General features: G+C 32.3%; 1 protein-coding gene across 1 annotated transcript in view; it reads left to right on the top strand.

The window, feature by feature from the left end:
• Window positions 1-8,207: 8,207 nt before the first annotated feature.
• The window catches only part of LOC105214763 (uncharacterized protein DDB_G0271670), an 80,640-nt gene continuing 72,726 nt past the window's right edge, over window positions 8,208-16,121 (top strand). Inside the window, exon 1 of the mRNA XM_011188369.3 lies at window positions 8,208-8,885. The gene's annotated coding sequence lies outside the window, so the exon portion shown is untranslated. The remainder of the gene's footprint in view (window positions 8,886-16,121) is intronic.

Genomic DNA, 16,121 nt, shown 5'->3' with positions numbered 1-16,121 from the left:
TTGAAATACATTATCGCTAATCGAAAATACTCTTTTGTGTCTTGTCGTGGACGGGGAGCGACGTATGAACGTAAGAACTAGAACATAAATGAGCGAACACTTGTATATACTCTTTACAGAGATTAAGTACGAGTTGTTATGTGTAATTACTGTAAATGTACTCCTTTACGAGATTTTCTGCATATAAATGTTCGTTGCACTCGCAGAGCTTGCTATAATTTGTCATTATTATTTTACTTTACTCTCCTCTAATACAATGTTTCGTAGTACTTTACTTTATTAATGTATGACTTTTAGGAGCTCTGCAGTAAAATATCTCAATAGTGATGGAAAATAATAATTCGAAACTAAAAATTCCTCCTTTTTATCGAACTAGTCCGAAATATTCCAGTTTGCATCTACAATTTTTCGTACTGAAAATTAATAAATTCGATATAGACTTGATTTTTAGAAATTAAAAACCAATTTAATATTTTTTGTAATTATGCTTTTAGTTCATAATGTCCTAAGATTTTTTTGTCTAATTTGAGCGACATATATATTAATTTATTTAAATCAGAAATTAAAAATTTGTAATAGGTTGGGAAAATATTCAAAATTACAATACAACTACAATATACAAACTAGTTGCTTGTTGGAAAAAGACTGATTAAAGGGTTAGACCACTTTAGAATTTACTTACGTGTTAAAGCTTGGAAAAGTGAATAACTTTAAATCCGCTTTGCTCAAAAATGATATTTTCGGAAACCTTTAATAATTTAATGATTAACTAGAAATATAGAATTTTTCAAATAAGATTATCTAGAGAAATTCTTAGTTTTTTAATCAGAAAAGGCGTCCATCGCCACATTTCAAAAATATATCATATATATATTCCCAAGTTTTTGCATCTAAAATTAAAATTGAAATAATTTGAGATCTGGCTCCAGAGTAAAAATTGTAGAAAAATCTTTCCTAAAAATAGTAGTTCACAGTCATCATTTTTATTAAAAAAACGGGTGAGAAATATAATCGTTTTAAATGAAAATCATATTTTTTTTTTAGAAATTTGTATTTTTTTGTTAAACACAGTTGCATTCGATTTCTTTTTATTTTATAGATCTCAATGTTGACTTTTGAGGGTTGAGAATGGAATTCAGTGAAAATCGCTTAATATATAAGCAATTAAATAGTATTTTCGCACAGCCAATTTAATTTAATATATTTAAAGATTATAATTGAGAAACTGGTTTTTGCCATTCGCACAGCCGACTACTCGATTAACGATCAGCTGTTATATATTTTTGTTCTTGCTTTTCATGAGAAGTTGGTAAGTTTAATGAGCAACCACAATCGAATTTCCAACATGGGCAAGAACCCGCATTCTATTCTCAACTCGATTTGTATTCGATTAAAAATTAATGTGGAAAAATTAGATTTTTCTTTAGTATGGTAAATCGATCTAAATAAGCGCTTTAAACGAGCAAAGGCCGGTTAATTGATCAATTAACTCCTGTACGAAAAGCCTATAATTCCTATATCAGGCCATTTACAAATTTTTGAATTTATTAGTAAAAATTGCCATATTTTCCATAATTTCAATTAATAACAGTAAATAGTTAATTCCTATCAGACATAACTAAATAACGGTACAATATAAGATGTTTTCCAAAATCCAGTTAGGTGTACACGCTTAAGTGCGCTTAAGCTGTTGCATAGTTAACGGCGCACTAAACAATGCATGCTGTGCCACAATATGCTACAATTGTAACAACAACTAACTACACACATTTATACACACAAAAATGAACGCATGCAATCGCACTGCTGGCAACACAGAATATGCATTAACGAGCAAACAAAGCACTTGACAAAGTCATTGGGCGAACACCGAACAGTCCAAAGCAGCTGCTAGTCACGCTGACATTCAACGCAAAACCCGCCTGATTGTGTGTGTGTCTGTTGATGTGCATCCATTGCTGGCGGGCGATTTGAGCTGAGCAGAAGCACCTAACTTGAGAAATGCTGTAGCACGCCGAGTATTCTAGGCACGTCTGTTTATATGTATGGCAGTGGCATGCGGCGAGACGAGTTGGGCGGGTGCGCAATGAAATGCACAGCTTGTCGGTGCTCGGCTGGCTGCAACTCAGTGGCGAACTAATGCAATTTCATTGGATTAAATGTATTATAATTCCATAATGAAACCGTAAGCAGGTGTCAAATTGTTTCATGCTATTTTATGTTCTACGAGTATGTTATGCTCTTGTGGTTCACTTTGTGTGGCATTCTAGTTGCAATGGTAAAATAACTGTGCCGCATAACTCATTCAATAACTGTAATAATGTTATCAATTTCGATTATATTTTGGATTAGTAAATTCATATGACCAAAGAGTAGTAGCAATTTTAATCCACCTACTGATTAATATTTGCTCTGTGCTCTTCTCATGTTAAAAATATGTTCCAGCGCTTAGTGTCTAATGTTGCGAGAGTATAAAAATATTTCAGAGCGAAAAAGTTAGTTAGAAAATTATTTTAATTTGGAAATAGAAATATATTAATATGTATAAGAATAATTGAATATGTACAGGGTGTGCGAAGCTTTTGTTGTTTTAATGGATTCTTTTAATAAAGAATTCTTCTAGTTCATATATAGTCATAGTAGTAAAAGTAGTATTACCTTCAAAGATAAGGAATGAAATAAATCAAGCATTTTTCTATACGAACTCCTTCCTCTCTTACCTGCCATTCGCACTTAGAGTATACCCTTAAATCTTTTTAAATTATATTTGATGATATGTGAGTAACATTTTGGACCCTATTCTTTTAAAGCGCAAACTCTTGCAACGAATTCAGCATTTACTTCGATATGCGCTCAAAACCAGATTGCTTGGCGGACAATCAATTGGGTATATCGATTTCTAAATTTGCAGTTAATAGTTTAATTCTTTTTCGAAAATTTTTGTATTTTCAATTTTTGTTTGTTTGATTATCATCAAAAAATAAAGATTATCTTAAGTCTGCACACATGTAGTACAAACCGCGTTATGAAATACAGATGTTGCGTATACGCCCTGGGGCACAAGATGTGTCCGTCCAATATGCAATTTTTGGATGATATCGATGCCAAATCTTTAATGAACAAATTTACACGTAAACTATTACAATAAAAAAGAGCATATGTATATAACAACATATAATATCACAAAATATGTAAAGAAATATATACAGTAGAACTTCTATAGAATTTTCTTTAAAACATACAATTTTTCAAAAAACTGTAAAATATAGATTTATACACAGTTTTATTTATTTATGTGTGTAATATCATATTTTTTGTTCGTCTTCATACGACGGAGAGGAACTCTTTTAAAATTCTGCCTCGATAGTAAAATTTTTAATATTGTATTATTCTCTGGTCGAAAAGTTCGATTTATGAAAGGATATTTGTATGAAATTTGAATTCTATTGCCAATTAAAGAGCTCGAGTTGTGGAGAACTTCGAGTTATAGAAGTTCGAGTTATGGAAGTTCCACTGTACATACATATCGAAATATATAAATATCAAAAGAACTGAGTCACTTTAGGTATATATGTACGCATATCTTTTTATTTAATTAATATTTAAAACTAAATATCTTTTCATATTAATATAGTATATAGGTATTATTAATACAACAGCAAATAACACAGTTACACTTCCAGTCAGAACATACAGAGTAAATTTGTAAAGTTTTATTGGGTAAAGTGGTTGGTGGTTAGAATTATACTGGATTAGATTCCCAAAACATGTTTAACCAATTCAATTTTATAGTTAAAGTCAAAGTTAATATTCCTTGGAAATTCTTTCATGAATATTTATACTTCATAAGCAGTTTGCTAATCAACATAATTTTGATGTCGGTATATAAATTTGAATTCCTTAAAAAAAATGTTGTAAATCTTCAACTATATGTATATGGAAACGTCCATATAAATAACAAGTAAGGAAGGGCTAAGTTCGGGTGTAACCAAACATTTTATACTCTCGCAATTTATTTAACTTTATTAACATTATATAATACACAATTTGACCCACATATTCGTCATATATATTGTATAAAGTCCATTGAAAGTTGGAAACCCTAATATTAGGTTAGAAGCACCTAGGTCCTCATGTTCGATATATGGGACCTTCAAAATCTATGTATATAACTCGCAAACTAATGAAGCTATATAAACCAAACTTTCTGCGGTCGTTTACTTTAGCCATTTCCTTATAGAGTCCAAAAATGAAAGAAATCGGATCATAACCACGCCCACCTCCCATACAAAGGTTAGGTTGAATATTACTAAAGGTGAATAAACTCACTAACGAAAAACGTCCGAAACACTAAATTTCACATAAGAAATGGCAAAAGGAAGGTGCACTGAGATTTTTTTACAAAATGGAAAATGGGCGTGGCGTCACCCACTCATGGGTCAAAAACCATATCTCAAGAACTACTCGACAGATTTCAATGAAATTCGGTATATAATATTTTCTTGGCACCCTGATGACACTGGTGGAAATGGGCGAAATCGATTCACAACTACGCCTACTTCCCATATAACTCAATTTTGAATCCTTCTGATTCTTTCACTTTATAATGTATACATAAAAGATGGCGAAATAAAACTTTACACAAATACTGTATTTGAGCTGTGACATCACTTGTGGAAAAATTGTCAAAATCGAACCATGACTTTTCAAGGCCCCTGATATCAAACATGAAGAATTCAGTGCCTAAGGGTAATTTTTCACCGAAAATATAGGTAAATCTCTAAATAAATTGAGAGAGTATAAAATGTTCGGTTGCACCCGAACTTAGCCTTTCCTTACTTGTTTTTTATATAAATCTTTATATATACAATATAGTCACCATTCGGTCCAATTTAAATAGTACATTCTATTAATTTTAAATTTATAATTTTTTTTTTTGATATTTTATACCAAATGTGCCGAGTTTTCAATCCAATTACATATACATATAATAATTCCAGTTTGTCCACAAAAAAAGTTTTTTTTAAAATATCCTATTAGCTTGAATTACCATAAAATATCATATAGGACAACATTTGTCGGGTCCGCTGGTCACATACAGTCAATCACACTCAAAATGGGACACACCGATTAATCTTCAGTTCTATATAGTGTCCCATTTTTAGTGTGAGTGATTGTATAAATTTGTAACTAGAAGCAAAGAATTTGTTCATAAATATTTACATTTATAGTTGTTGAACTACAGATTTGTAGTTGTACAAAGCATGTGTTTTTCTATGTGTACTCCTTCTCTTCATACAGTTGAGGAAAGTCTCCGTTGTGGCCACTCTTTCAACTATAGTAAAAGTGGTAGATTTACTGCTTTCTGTTACATCGATTTATTCCAAGCAGTGTTGGGAGCGAGTATGTAAGTAACCTAGGGAGCTACTTGTGCCTAGTGAAATACTATTGTTTAGTCCAATCAAATACTCATCTGCATTACTCTCATTACTCCGAAAAGTAATAGAGAAGTATTGTAGAGGAGATCAACCGCATCAACTTCGCTAATCAGCATTACCCTTTGAGCACAACAACATACAGAACAAGTAAGGAAAGGCTAAGTTCGGGTGTATCCGAACATTTTATACTCTCGCAATTTATTGAAGAAATTTTATTAAGATAACGCACAAATTTACCCATAAATTCGGCATAAAGTTTAATAGAATAACGAAAATCGTTATATATAGATATGAGGGCTGAGGTAATTCCTGAACCGATTTAATTCAATTTCACCAGCAAGGTACACTATATCCAATACTATACGCTCACTTAATATTGCTAAGATATATCACATATTAACCAATACATATATGCGTAATAAAGCCCAACGAATTTTTGAAAAACCTGTAATTAGGTATATGGGAGCTAGGAGATGTTATTATCCGATTTTAATAATTTTTGGAACCGAGACACACTATTAGAATAAACAATTTCCTCTGAATTACATTAAATTATCAGAGAGATTTATCCATATTTTCGGATAAAATTTAACCTGAGGCCCTGAGTTCAACATGTTCGATATCTGAGGCCTTGAAAAGTTATAGTCCGATTTTGACAATTTTTTCACAAGTGATGCCATAGATCATATACTGTATTTGTGTAAAGTTTTATTTCGCTATCATCATTGGTTCCTAATGTATATATTATAAAGTGAAGGATTCAGATGGAATTCAAAATTGAGTTATAAAGAAAGTAGTCGTGGTGAACCGATATCATCCATTTTCCACACATGTCATCTGGGTATCAAGGAAATATTATATACCGAATTTCATTGAAATCTGTCGAGTAGTTCCTGAGATATGGTTTATGACCCATAAGTGGGCGATGCCACGCCCATTTTCCATTTTGTAAAATATCTGAGTGCAGATTCCTTCTGCTATCATTTCTGTGTTTTTGTGTTTCTGACGTTTCTCGTTAGTGAGTTAACGCACTTTTAGTCATTTTCAACCTAACCTTTGTATGGGAAGTGGGCGTGGTTATTATCCGATTTCTTTCATTTTTGGACTATATAAGGAAACGGCTAAAAGAAACGACTGCAGCAAATTGGGTTTATATAGCTTTATTGGTTTGCAAGATATATACAAAAAACGTATTAGGGGGCGGGGTCACGCCCACTTTTCCAAAAAAATTACATTCAAATGTGCCCCTCCCTAATGCGATCCTATGTTTCAAATTTTATTTTCATAACTTTATTTATGGCTTACTTATAGCTCTTTATGTGCTTTTGGTTATCGCCATTTTATGGGCGTGGCAGTGGTCCGATTCCGCCCATCTTCGAACTTAACCTTCTTATGGTGCCAAAGAACACGTGTTCCAAGTTTCATTAAGATATCTGAATTTTTACTCAAGTTACAGCTTGCACAGACGGACAGACGGACAGACGGACAAACGGACGGACGGACAGACAGACATCCGGATTTGAACTTTACTCGATCACTTTGGTATATATAACCCTATATCTAACTCGTTTAGTTTTAGGACTTACAAACAACCGTTATGTGGACAAAATTATAATACTCTCTTTAGCAACTTTTGTTGCGAGAGTATAAAAATAGAGAGAAAAGAATTCCCATCATCACACAATACAAATCACTCACTGAGGGATACCAAAGATACCAAATTATAACTAATAAAAATATACAACAATTAACATATATTATAAGCACATACCCATATACATATATATTAATTTAAAAACCCATATTCCTTTTTACATTTATCAATACAGTGAACTTATGAGGTTAAAAACTCAATGCTTCAATATTTTCTTCAAACGGAATCGGCCTCAAATATGAAGGTTTTGAAAGGTCAGTATTCGTGTAGGGTTTAAAATTACCTTAACTGAAGCTGCCTGATAATTTTAATATCATTAAAAATTAGTAAACTTTGCAGATTTGTGTAAGTTCAGGACGTTTACACCTTTTCTTATATCAGCGACATAATTTAATTCAATGTGAGATAAGGTTAAGTATGTTTGTTCATTTTTCACAAATAATTTATTGTTTAATTTCATTAGTTTATGATTGTATTAATTTCGTTCATCAGCAATTAAATATGTACCAAATGTCAGATTGCATGATATATTTAGATTAATACTATATAATTTTAACCAGTTCAAATTTTTATTAAATTTATAAAGCCAACGAGAGTAATAAATATGAAACCACAACAATACAAACTTAACTTCAACATAATAAATAAACTCTGCATCTGAAGCACACTTGAATGAAATGAAATAAATAGCATGACATAAAGAGAATACTAAATAAATAAATAACTCACGCACGCACTGCAGATGCAATAATTTTGCGTGAGGCAGAGTTAAATTGATGACGTACAATCTTTATAGAGAACCCACAAACAGTAACACTTAAATCACCTACGCAAAATACCAACACGGAGACAATCCTGAAAGTATGCAATACCAAAGTACTCATTTATGAATATTTACAATAATTCATGCGGGCGGGTTGCACAAACAAACCGTGAGGCAGCTGTGCGGAAGTAAGCGTAAGTGCAAGTTGAATAAATTATAACAACAAAGTCAAATTGGCATCATTTGACAAAAGCAGGAAAATATTATTTACATATAAAGCACACATTTGTTTTTGCTTTTGTTTTTGTTTTTGTTGTTGTTTTATGTGTGCTTGTGGGTGTCTAATGATTATTGAGCGATGCAGTGAGGCGTGTATGTCGGTGAATTGCTAAGTAAACGGAAGTTTGCAACAAAACTAGAACAAAGTGCGAGTGCTTTACGCACGAACAATAAATCTAGTTACACAACAACAACAACAACAAATATTAATATAATTTTTTCCCGTCATTTTAAGAAGCGTTTGGCTGTGAAGTGTAGATAAATACTAAAATAAATGAAAAGTGTTAACAAAAACAAAAACAAAAATTAACAACAACAAGCATAAAAATTAAAGTAAATACATTTTCACAGTGAAAGTGAAAGAGAATTGCAAAAGCAACCGAGTGAATGAAAGGCGGTGAATCTCAGCCATCATTTGCCGCTAAACAAGTAGATTAGTGAAAAGAGAAATATAAAGCGCAAACAAAACAAACATAGCGAATGTACTTAAACAGACAAATACAAATACACAAATAGAGCGCATTTGCACTGGCAATCATGGATTAGCCTCATTGCGGGTTGTTCGAGAGCACGCCAGCAGCGGAAATGAATGCTTGAAGATGTGCAAACAAACGTATCAACCACAACCACAGCGTGTGCAACAACAAACGCTGGCAGCAGCAATCTAAACGGATTACGGCAGCGTGCGAGATTCACACGCGGAAATAAATGGCGTGCATATTTGTCTTGCGAAAGGGTACAATGCTAAGAGGTGAGTGCTGGAAAATTAATCAAATTAATGTTGTTCTCACATTGTAAAGCTTGAAAATGTGATTTTTTTTTAATATTTACAAACACATAAAACGCTAAGCGAAATGTAAACGAAACAAAATGTGTTTTTAATGGTTTCGATTAAATAAGGATCATGGATCGCGCAAACTTAGATTTCACTAGATTTACAGCGAAAATAAACATAAATGAAGTAGTTCATAGAGAAATATCGAACTTTAACTTTAAGTTTTAACCATACTTATATAAAATTTTAACAAATTTCGGCTGAGTTGAATACTTTCAAAAGCTTATCAGTAAGTGATGTAAGAAAAAAATATTATTATTAAACAAAATACATAAATTATAATTTTTTTTATATTTAGCGATTTAAAAGTTGTTCTCTTAGCTCTACATACATTCACTACATATACGGTGTTCTCATACAAATGTTGCGTATACGCCGTGACACATCAAAGGTTAAAGACTATTGCATTACTTCTGTTAAAGGTTATATTCTGTATGACTTTAGAATATTTGCAGGAATCTTGTCTAACTAAAAGGGAATACTTCTTTCAATAATAATTTATAATTATGAAGCGTGTAATTAAGGGTGGCACAAAAATATATTGGGAGGTATCTCCAACAACTAAAAACTAAATAGATATGCTTTAAGTTCGAAAAAATTTTAAAAATGAAAAATGTGGAGTCATTGAGCTTTTGGAGGATGCAACAAGTGTGTGACGACCCTATTTATGGCTAAAGGTATCGTTTCAGTTAATTTGTTCATGTTTTTATAGGAGAGTATATTTCAAATTGTGCAAATGAAAAGAGTACTAAGTAAAAGAAAGAAACATTATTACAGAATATATTTTTCTAAAACTTTTTGTGTGATATTTTAAACAATATTTATGAAATGTTAATACTAAGCCATTTTGAGAATGGTTAGTTTTTCGTTCATAGAATTAATTCAATTATATTTAAAATCATGTTTGAAAAAAAATTCTAGTATTACAATCTAAACTTAAAAATTTATATGAGACTAGCAGACCGCTCCGGCTTCGTATGGGTTTAAACAAACATTTCAACAGTTATACGTTTTTTCACATTTATACACACTCTCCCATACATATCTATGTACTTTGCCGTTTCTTGCGTGGGTTCATTTTAAAAAAGTAAAATAAGGAAAATTCGAACAGAAATTATATTTTATTTGTAATGAGCTAAAACCTGATTACGACCTCTAGTCTTTGATGTCCGTTGTCTTTCTCACTGATTATGAAGGCGTTGGGAACGCTCAGAGTTCGACGGCCTAGAGCGAGCTTGTATTTTCTTTCTAATATTTTGTTCTTCAAGCCGCTGTATACGCTCCGTAATCGACTCTCAACCGCGTACTTGGAAGGTTTTGCAATATTGTTTTGCCAGCAGCCGCGAGCGCTTTTTACTCGACTTTCTGGCATGCGATTGCGATGCGAAGAGAATAACTTGCAAGACGTATTTCAGTTTCAGAATAAATTCTCTATCACGCAGTCTTTTTGATACCCTCACCTAGGAACTATTTCCAGAAAGTTGAGATTCTAGCATTAAATATAGCCTATGTTACTCGGCGTGAATGTTGCTTTCAAATGGTGAAAGAATTTTTTGAAATCGGCACAGTAGTTCTTGAGTTTATTCATTACAAACATACATACAAATCTTTCCTCTTTATAATGGTAGTATAGATTTATGAAATATTAGTACAAAGAAATTTTGAGAATGCTTAGATTTTCATAAGAGCTATCGAAATGATTTAATTAATTATATTTCGAAAAAATTCAATTGTATTTCAATTTCTATTTTTATTTGTCTAAAAAATAAAACATTGATATACTGTCGATTTTGTTAGTATATATATATATATATTCACGAACGATTCTCGCTATATAAAAAATCACTCCAAAGTGTAAATAATACATTTAAAATTAAAATTATTAAATCTCAACTGAAAGAATTGTCAATATTACTTTATTAAAATCTAAAACAAAGAATATGTAAAATATATATGAGTTTCTCGTAGGAATTAATTATATTGTCAAATTTTTTCACTTTGCACTATTTCATAACTTTCTCATCAACACAAACACACTTCATGACTAATCAAATATTAATTTATAGATTTTGTTGAGTATGCTGTTTTTAAATTAGACAGAGTTACTAATATATTTTATATACGACACGTTGGAGTGGTTTGAATTAAAAACGAATTAAAAACGCTTGATATTTTCATTAAAAATGTCAATATCTAAACTGCATATCTACAAATATTTGAATGTTGAACTGTTGTAGGTGTCACTAGCTACTAAATATTTACATACTAGTAGACCCGGCCACACGTTTTTGTGGCTAAGGTATACATTAAATTAAGTTGGTCCAATCTTGGCTTCGGCGACAATATTGATTACTCGAGGTCGATTTATGTTACGCAGCATGATGACAACTCTACTACTACTACTACTACTACTTTTAATTGCAAAGTGAGTGGTGATAGTACAGGCAATTTTAAATAGTTTGGGATAATTGACTACGTCATCCTGGTTTGTAGCTGTGTCAACTCTCCTGGACCGAAATTCTAAATTGTCGCATTAAGATCATCGATATCTTTGTTTTTTTTTTTAACCACCAATATAGGTCATTCAATCAGTCATTTATGGTTATCATATTGAGGTTTCATGTCAGGAAAACTTCTCTTTCGAGTCAATGAAGTGAAAGAAATCTGTTGGAAATGCTATTAATCCATCAAGGTGTCAACTGCCAACTACTTCTACAATCGCAATTTGGTATTGTTGTAAAAACACTCATATGTTAGTTGTTAATTGGCGATTCTTTATGTGTCACCACAAATTAAATGATTTTAGGCATGCGATTAGTCCGTCAGTAACAGTTGATCCAGGAATAATTGGAAGAGTCTGGCGTAAATCACCTGCTAACAGAATCCTGGCCCCACCAAAAACGTTTATCGACAATCAAGAGCTTTTAAAGTCCTGTGCAGTACCTCCAACGACTTCTTGAATATTTGGAAAATTTTCGTTAAAGCGCTATTTTTGACGATTTTGCTGACTGGTGTTTCGTTCATTTACAATTTAGAAGTAATTTCAAGGCCGAATTGTTTGCCTACTAACAGGTGCTAAGTTGCCCCTATTCCTGTTAACCTTGGTGGTGAAAATGAGTGAAATTGGTTCTGGAATTACATCAGCCCTCATATACTATATAGGATGATTTTCTAATGGACTTTATGCTGAATATATAGGTCAAATTGTGTGTTATCTTAATAAAATTACATCAATAAATTGCGAGAGTATAAAATGTTCGGTTGGACCCGAACTTAGTCTTTCCTTATTTGTTACAAATTGTTTTGGGCTATCGACACAACCTTAAACAATTGAACAATAACAAAAATATTTTAACAAAGCAACAATGACAACCTTCAAATTATAATTTTTTGTTTTCTCTTTTATATTTTTCTTGTCAACTCGAATAAAATTCTCTTATTATTATCTTCCTCGAAATTGTTTCATATATACTCACTTTCTAATCTTTTTCTGGCATTCCACGAATATTTCAGACTAAAATTAGCCAGATCGGTTTGGCCGTTCTCGTTTTTTTGCGGCACAAACGAACAGCAATTCATTTTTATATCATATTATTATCAAGCGACATTTATTTTTAATTCCGCACAGGATCATTCAAAAATTTCAAAATTTTTAACTCGTGATATCTTTTGAATGGTATGTCAGAATCTAATAATTCATCTTAAATAAAAAATCATTTATTTCGATAAGGACTAATACTAAGGTACAAATAAAGAGCCTTTTCAAGTAGTGGTATTTTAATTATTTTTATATATAAAATCGCTTATTGTGACAAAAATATAACAGTTAGAGATATGATGTCGCGACGCTTTTTGTAGATAATGATAAGTTCTACAAAATTATAGTACATCACTTTGTTATATCTTCAATCGTTTTCGCAGCATTCGCGATTAAAGAAAGTTTTTTGGTATTTTTTTTACATTATCGGAGTTTTGGTAAGGAGCCCTATTTTTTTTTAACTAAATATAACCTATGTCACTCAGGGATAGTATAGCTTTCAAACGGTGAAAGAATTTTTCAAATCGGTTCAGTAGTTTCGGAGCCTATTCGAGACAAACAAACAAAAAAACAAACATTTCCTCTTTATAATATTAGTATAGATGTGAAATGCGAAATGCGAAAGTTCACTTTGATTTAATGCAAATATCATTGTAAATTTTTTCATAAATTTTTAGTATGGAAAATGCATATATCAAAACAAATTACTTAATTTTAAAATTCATGAAATCTATTAGTAATTTATATTGATAAATATTCCATTAACTTTAAGCTGGGTTGTTGAGTTGCTTTTTTGTTCATATATATTTAAATCTGCAGCTTATCTCGTTCTCTAGTATTAATTAAGCTGCTTTTCAAATGCATGTTTACAACTTCACATAATCTTCAGCTTGCTAATACACATGAAATTTTGAAAAACAAATGCATAAGCAATTGTAAAATCGAGAAAAATATAGCATAAATGATACAATTAAATTTAATAAATACATGTGTACTTGAAGAAACTCTGCGTTTAATAAAGACATATTCGTTCGTCTAACGGCAGGCTGAGAGAGCTGAGAAAAGGAGCCAATAATAGCAAATATATACTCTTTGGAGATAAATTTAGTTGCAATAAAGAAACTAGTATGTTGACTATAGGTATTTCGAATTTTGATTTGAAAAAATGTGACTTTTCTTAAAATGATATCATTATGCCTGGTACTTGCACTCGTATATTTTATAATACTTGACACACAAAATATCATTTAAACCGATTGTCTATCTATGAGTATATAAGTACATATGTACGAGTACAGGCGTTGACAGCGCGCCACTTAAACTGATTTCCCTTCCGTTTTAATTTTATTAAAAATATTTGGGATATTTTTCGTCAATGATGTCTCTTTAAAGTCACTCCAGAGATTTTCTATTGAGTTCAAGTCAAGCATGATAGCGAGAATTGATTGTACTATTGATTTATTGGGCTTCAAATATACGTTCGACTAGAGCCTATGTGGTTAATCGGTCCGAATGATATGCTTCCATTGATTTGCAGACCACGACCAATCAGATTCTGCAAAGTCTTCGCTTCACTTTGGTTGAATCATAGTTAAAAAGGGCTTATTGTGCACTTCAAATGTAATGCAATTCTGATTGAAGCTGGGCAATTGTGCAAAATATGTGAATCAAATTGTTTGTTATATGAATAAAATTAAAAAAAATAAATTGCGAGAGTATCAAAAGTTCGGTGCCACCCTTACTTAGCCCTTCCTTACATGTTATATTTATTTTAAAATAATTAGTTACTTCCAAAATAGTTTCACTTATCAAACCAGTTAACCAAAATGCCACGGATAAAATCTAAATATATGGACCATATTTCTAATGCCGATCGCCGATTATGTCAAAACTACATTTGCATTTCTCATACGAAAAGACTTCCAACGAACTCATTATCATAATTTTTATTGGATAATGATTTATTAGCAAGTTCTAAGTACTTGTTCTATATCTATTGATGATATGATATGTTAGCAAAAAATGGTAATAGTGAGAGCTCATATTATAAACCAATTTATATTATAATTCTCAATAGTCAATCTTAGTTAGTCACACACCCTTCGTAATATAATTACGCCTCCACTTGCCTCCTTCAATAATGTTTTTCAAAGTTATTTCAGTTCATACCGCTCCCCATAAAATATGCGCTATCCATCTACTGAGTATAACAACAATTAAAACTCTGATGCTTCAAGTATTTTTCGCTCCTCCCCTCGTTTGCCTCACCAGTTTTCTACTTCTTCAAATACACTCGACAATTGATTGTGCTTCGATTGCTTTTCGTCGGCCATAAGACGGCGGCGCATTTGAAATCAGGTGCTCAGACAGTCGAACATTTTTGAATTATTCACAGCCACGTGTTCGCTTTCAGGCGCTTGCTGTACCCCTCTGCATGTTTTGATGTATTTGCTAGTATGCGTGTGTAGGTGTATGAGTGCGTGCGTCTGCGTTGGACTTGGTCGGTGGCCGTCTCACTGTGACGTTGCGTTTAGTAACAATTACTTTAATAATTTTCTGCTTTTGATATTTGTTTTAGCATTTCTTGCGTCCAACCCCACAATGGACAGCGGCCAGCCTTCTGCTCGAGTGTTCGCAGTTAATTACTTTGCTACATTCCTAATGAGCTTGAACGCGTGTGACACGCACAGGTCAAAAGGCAAATATGTACATATGCATGTGTGTGTGTAAAGTGCTTACATAAAGTATATATTAGTAGTGTTTCACTATAATAAATGTGTGCCTATGTAGGTTAACTCACTTCGTGCGCACCCTTTTCAAGTGGCTGTGTGTGTGCGTGTGGCTGTGAAAAATGTACCTTCAAGCCTGAACGAATGTAGGTTTACACAGTTATTCATTGCTTGCTTTTGCCATTTTTTATACAGAAACACAGAAACTTCTCTTTGTGATTTTTACCATTCATTGGACTCATCTTTCAACAGCCTGTCGACCTGCTCCACTTTCAGTACACACACACCAACAAAAACAAAAAGCAAAAAAGTATGGAGAAAAGTAAACTTTGTGTGTCCTGAGCAGTTGCCGATTGCAGGACATTCACACGAAACTTTTGTGTTGATTTCAAGTTTTTTGTTGTTCATCAACCTTTTTTGTTGCCTTTTAGTTTCAACTTAATGGAAAAGGTAATGTTTTTTTCAGTGAATATATAATATGCAAGAGGCAGCTGCTTTCACATGTGCACACTTAGCTTCGGGCCAAATGAAATTTAAACTTTTACTCGCATAGATAGTAGTGTGCATACATAATTTATGAATTTCAAACGAATTTTAGTAAGCAGGGTATTTTCATAATAACCAGTAAGGAGGGGTTAAATTCTGGGGCAACAGAATATTAGTGAGAGTTAAGTGCTTGGAAATACTTCTACGAGTAATATAAGAACACGAAACACTTTTCAAACTCGATTTTTGGGATAGACTTTGGCTCTATCAGTGATTTTATCTATTTCTTTTTTTTTGAAAATAGGAGTCAAGTCTTGCAAATATGGAGGCTAAAACACAGCCTCGGTAGTGTGTAGGGTTTGGGACCCACCACATAAAAAAACCTCCCCAATGAAAAAA

This window comes from Zeugodacus cucurbitae, chromosome 4 (genome assembly GCF_028554725.1).
Source record: "Zeugodacus cucurbitae isolate PBARC_wt_2022May chromosome 4, idZeuCucr1.2, whole genome shotgun sequence".
Taxonomy (NCBI): Eukaryota; Metazoa; Arthropoda; class Insecta; order Diptera; family Tephritidae; genus Zeugodacus; species Zeugodacus cucurbitae.
Note: the sequence above shows the minus strand (reverse complement) of the source record. Positions and strands in the feature narration are given on the sequence as shown.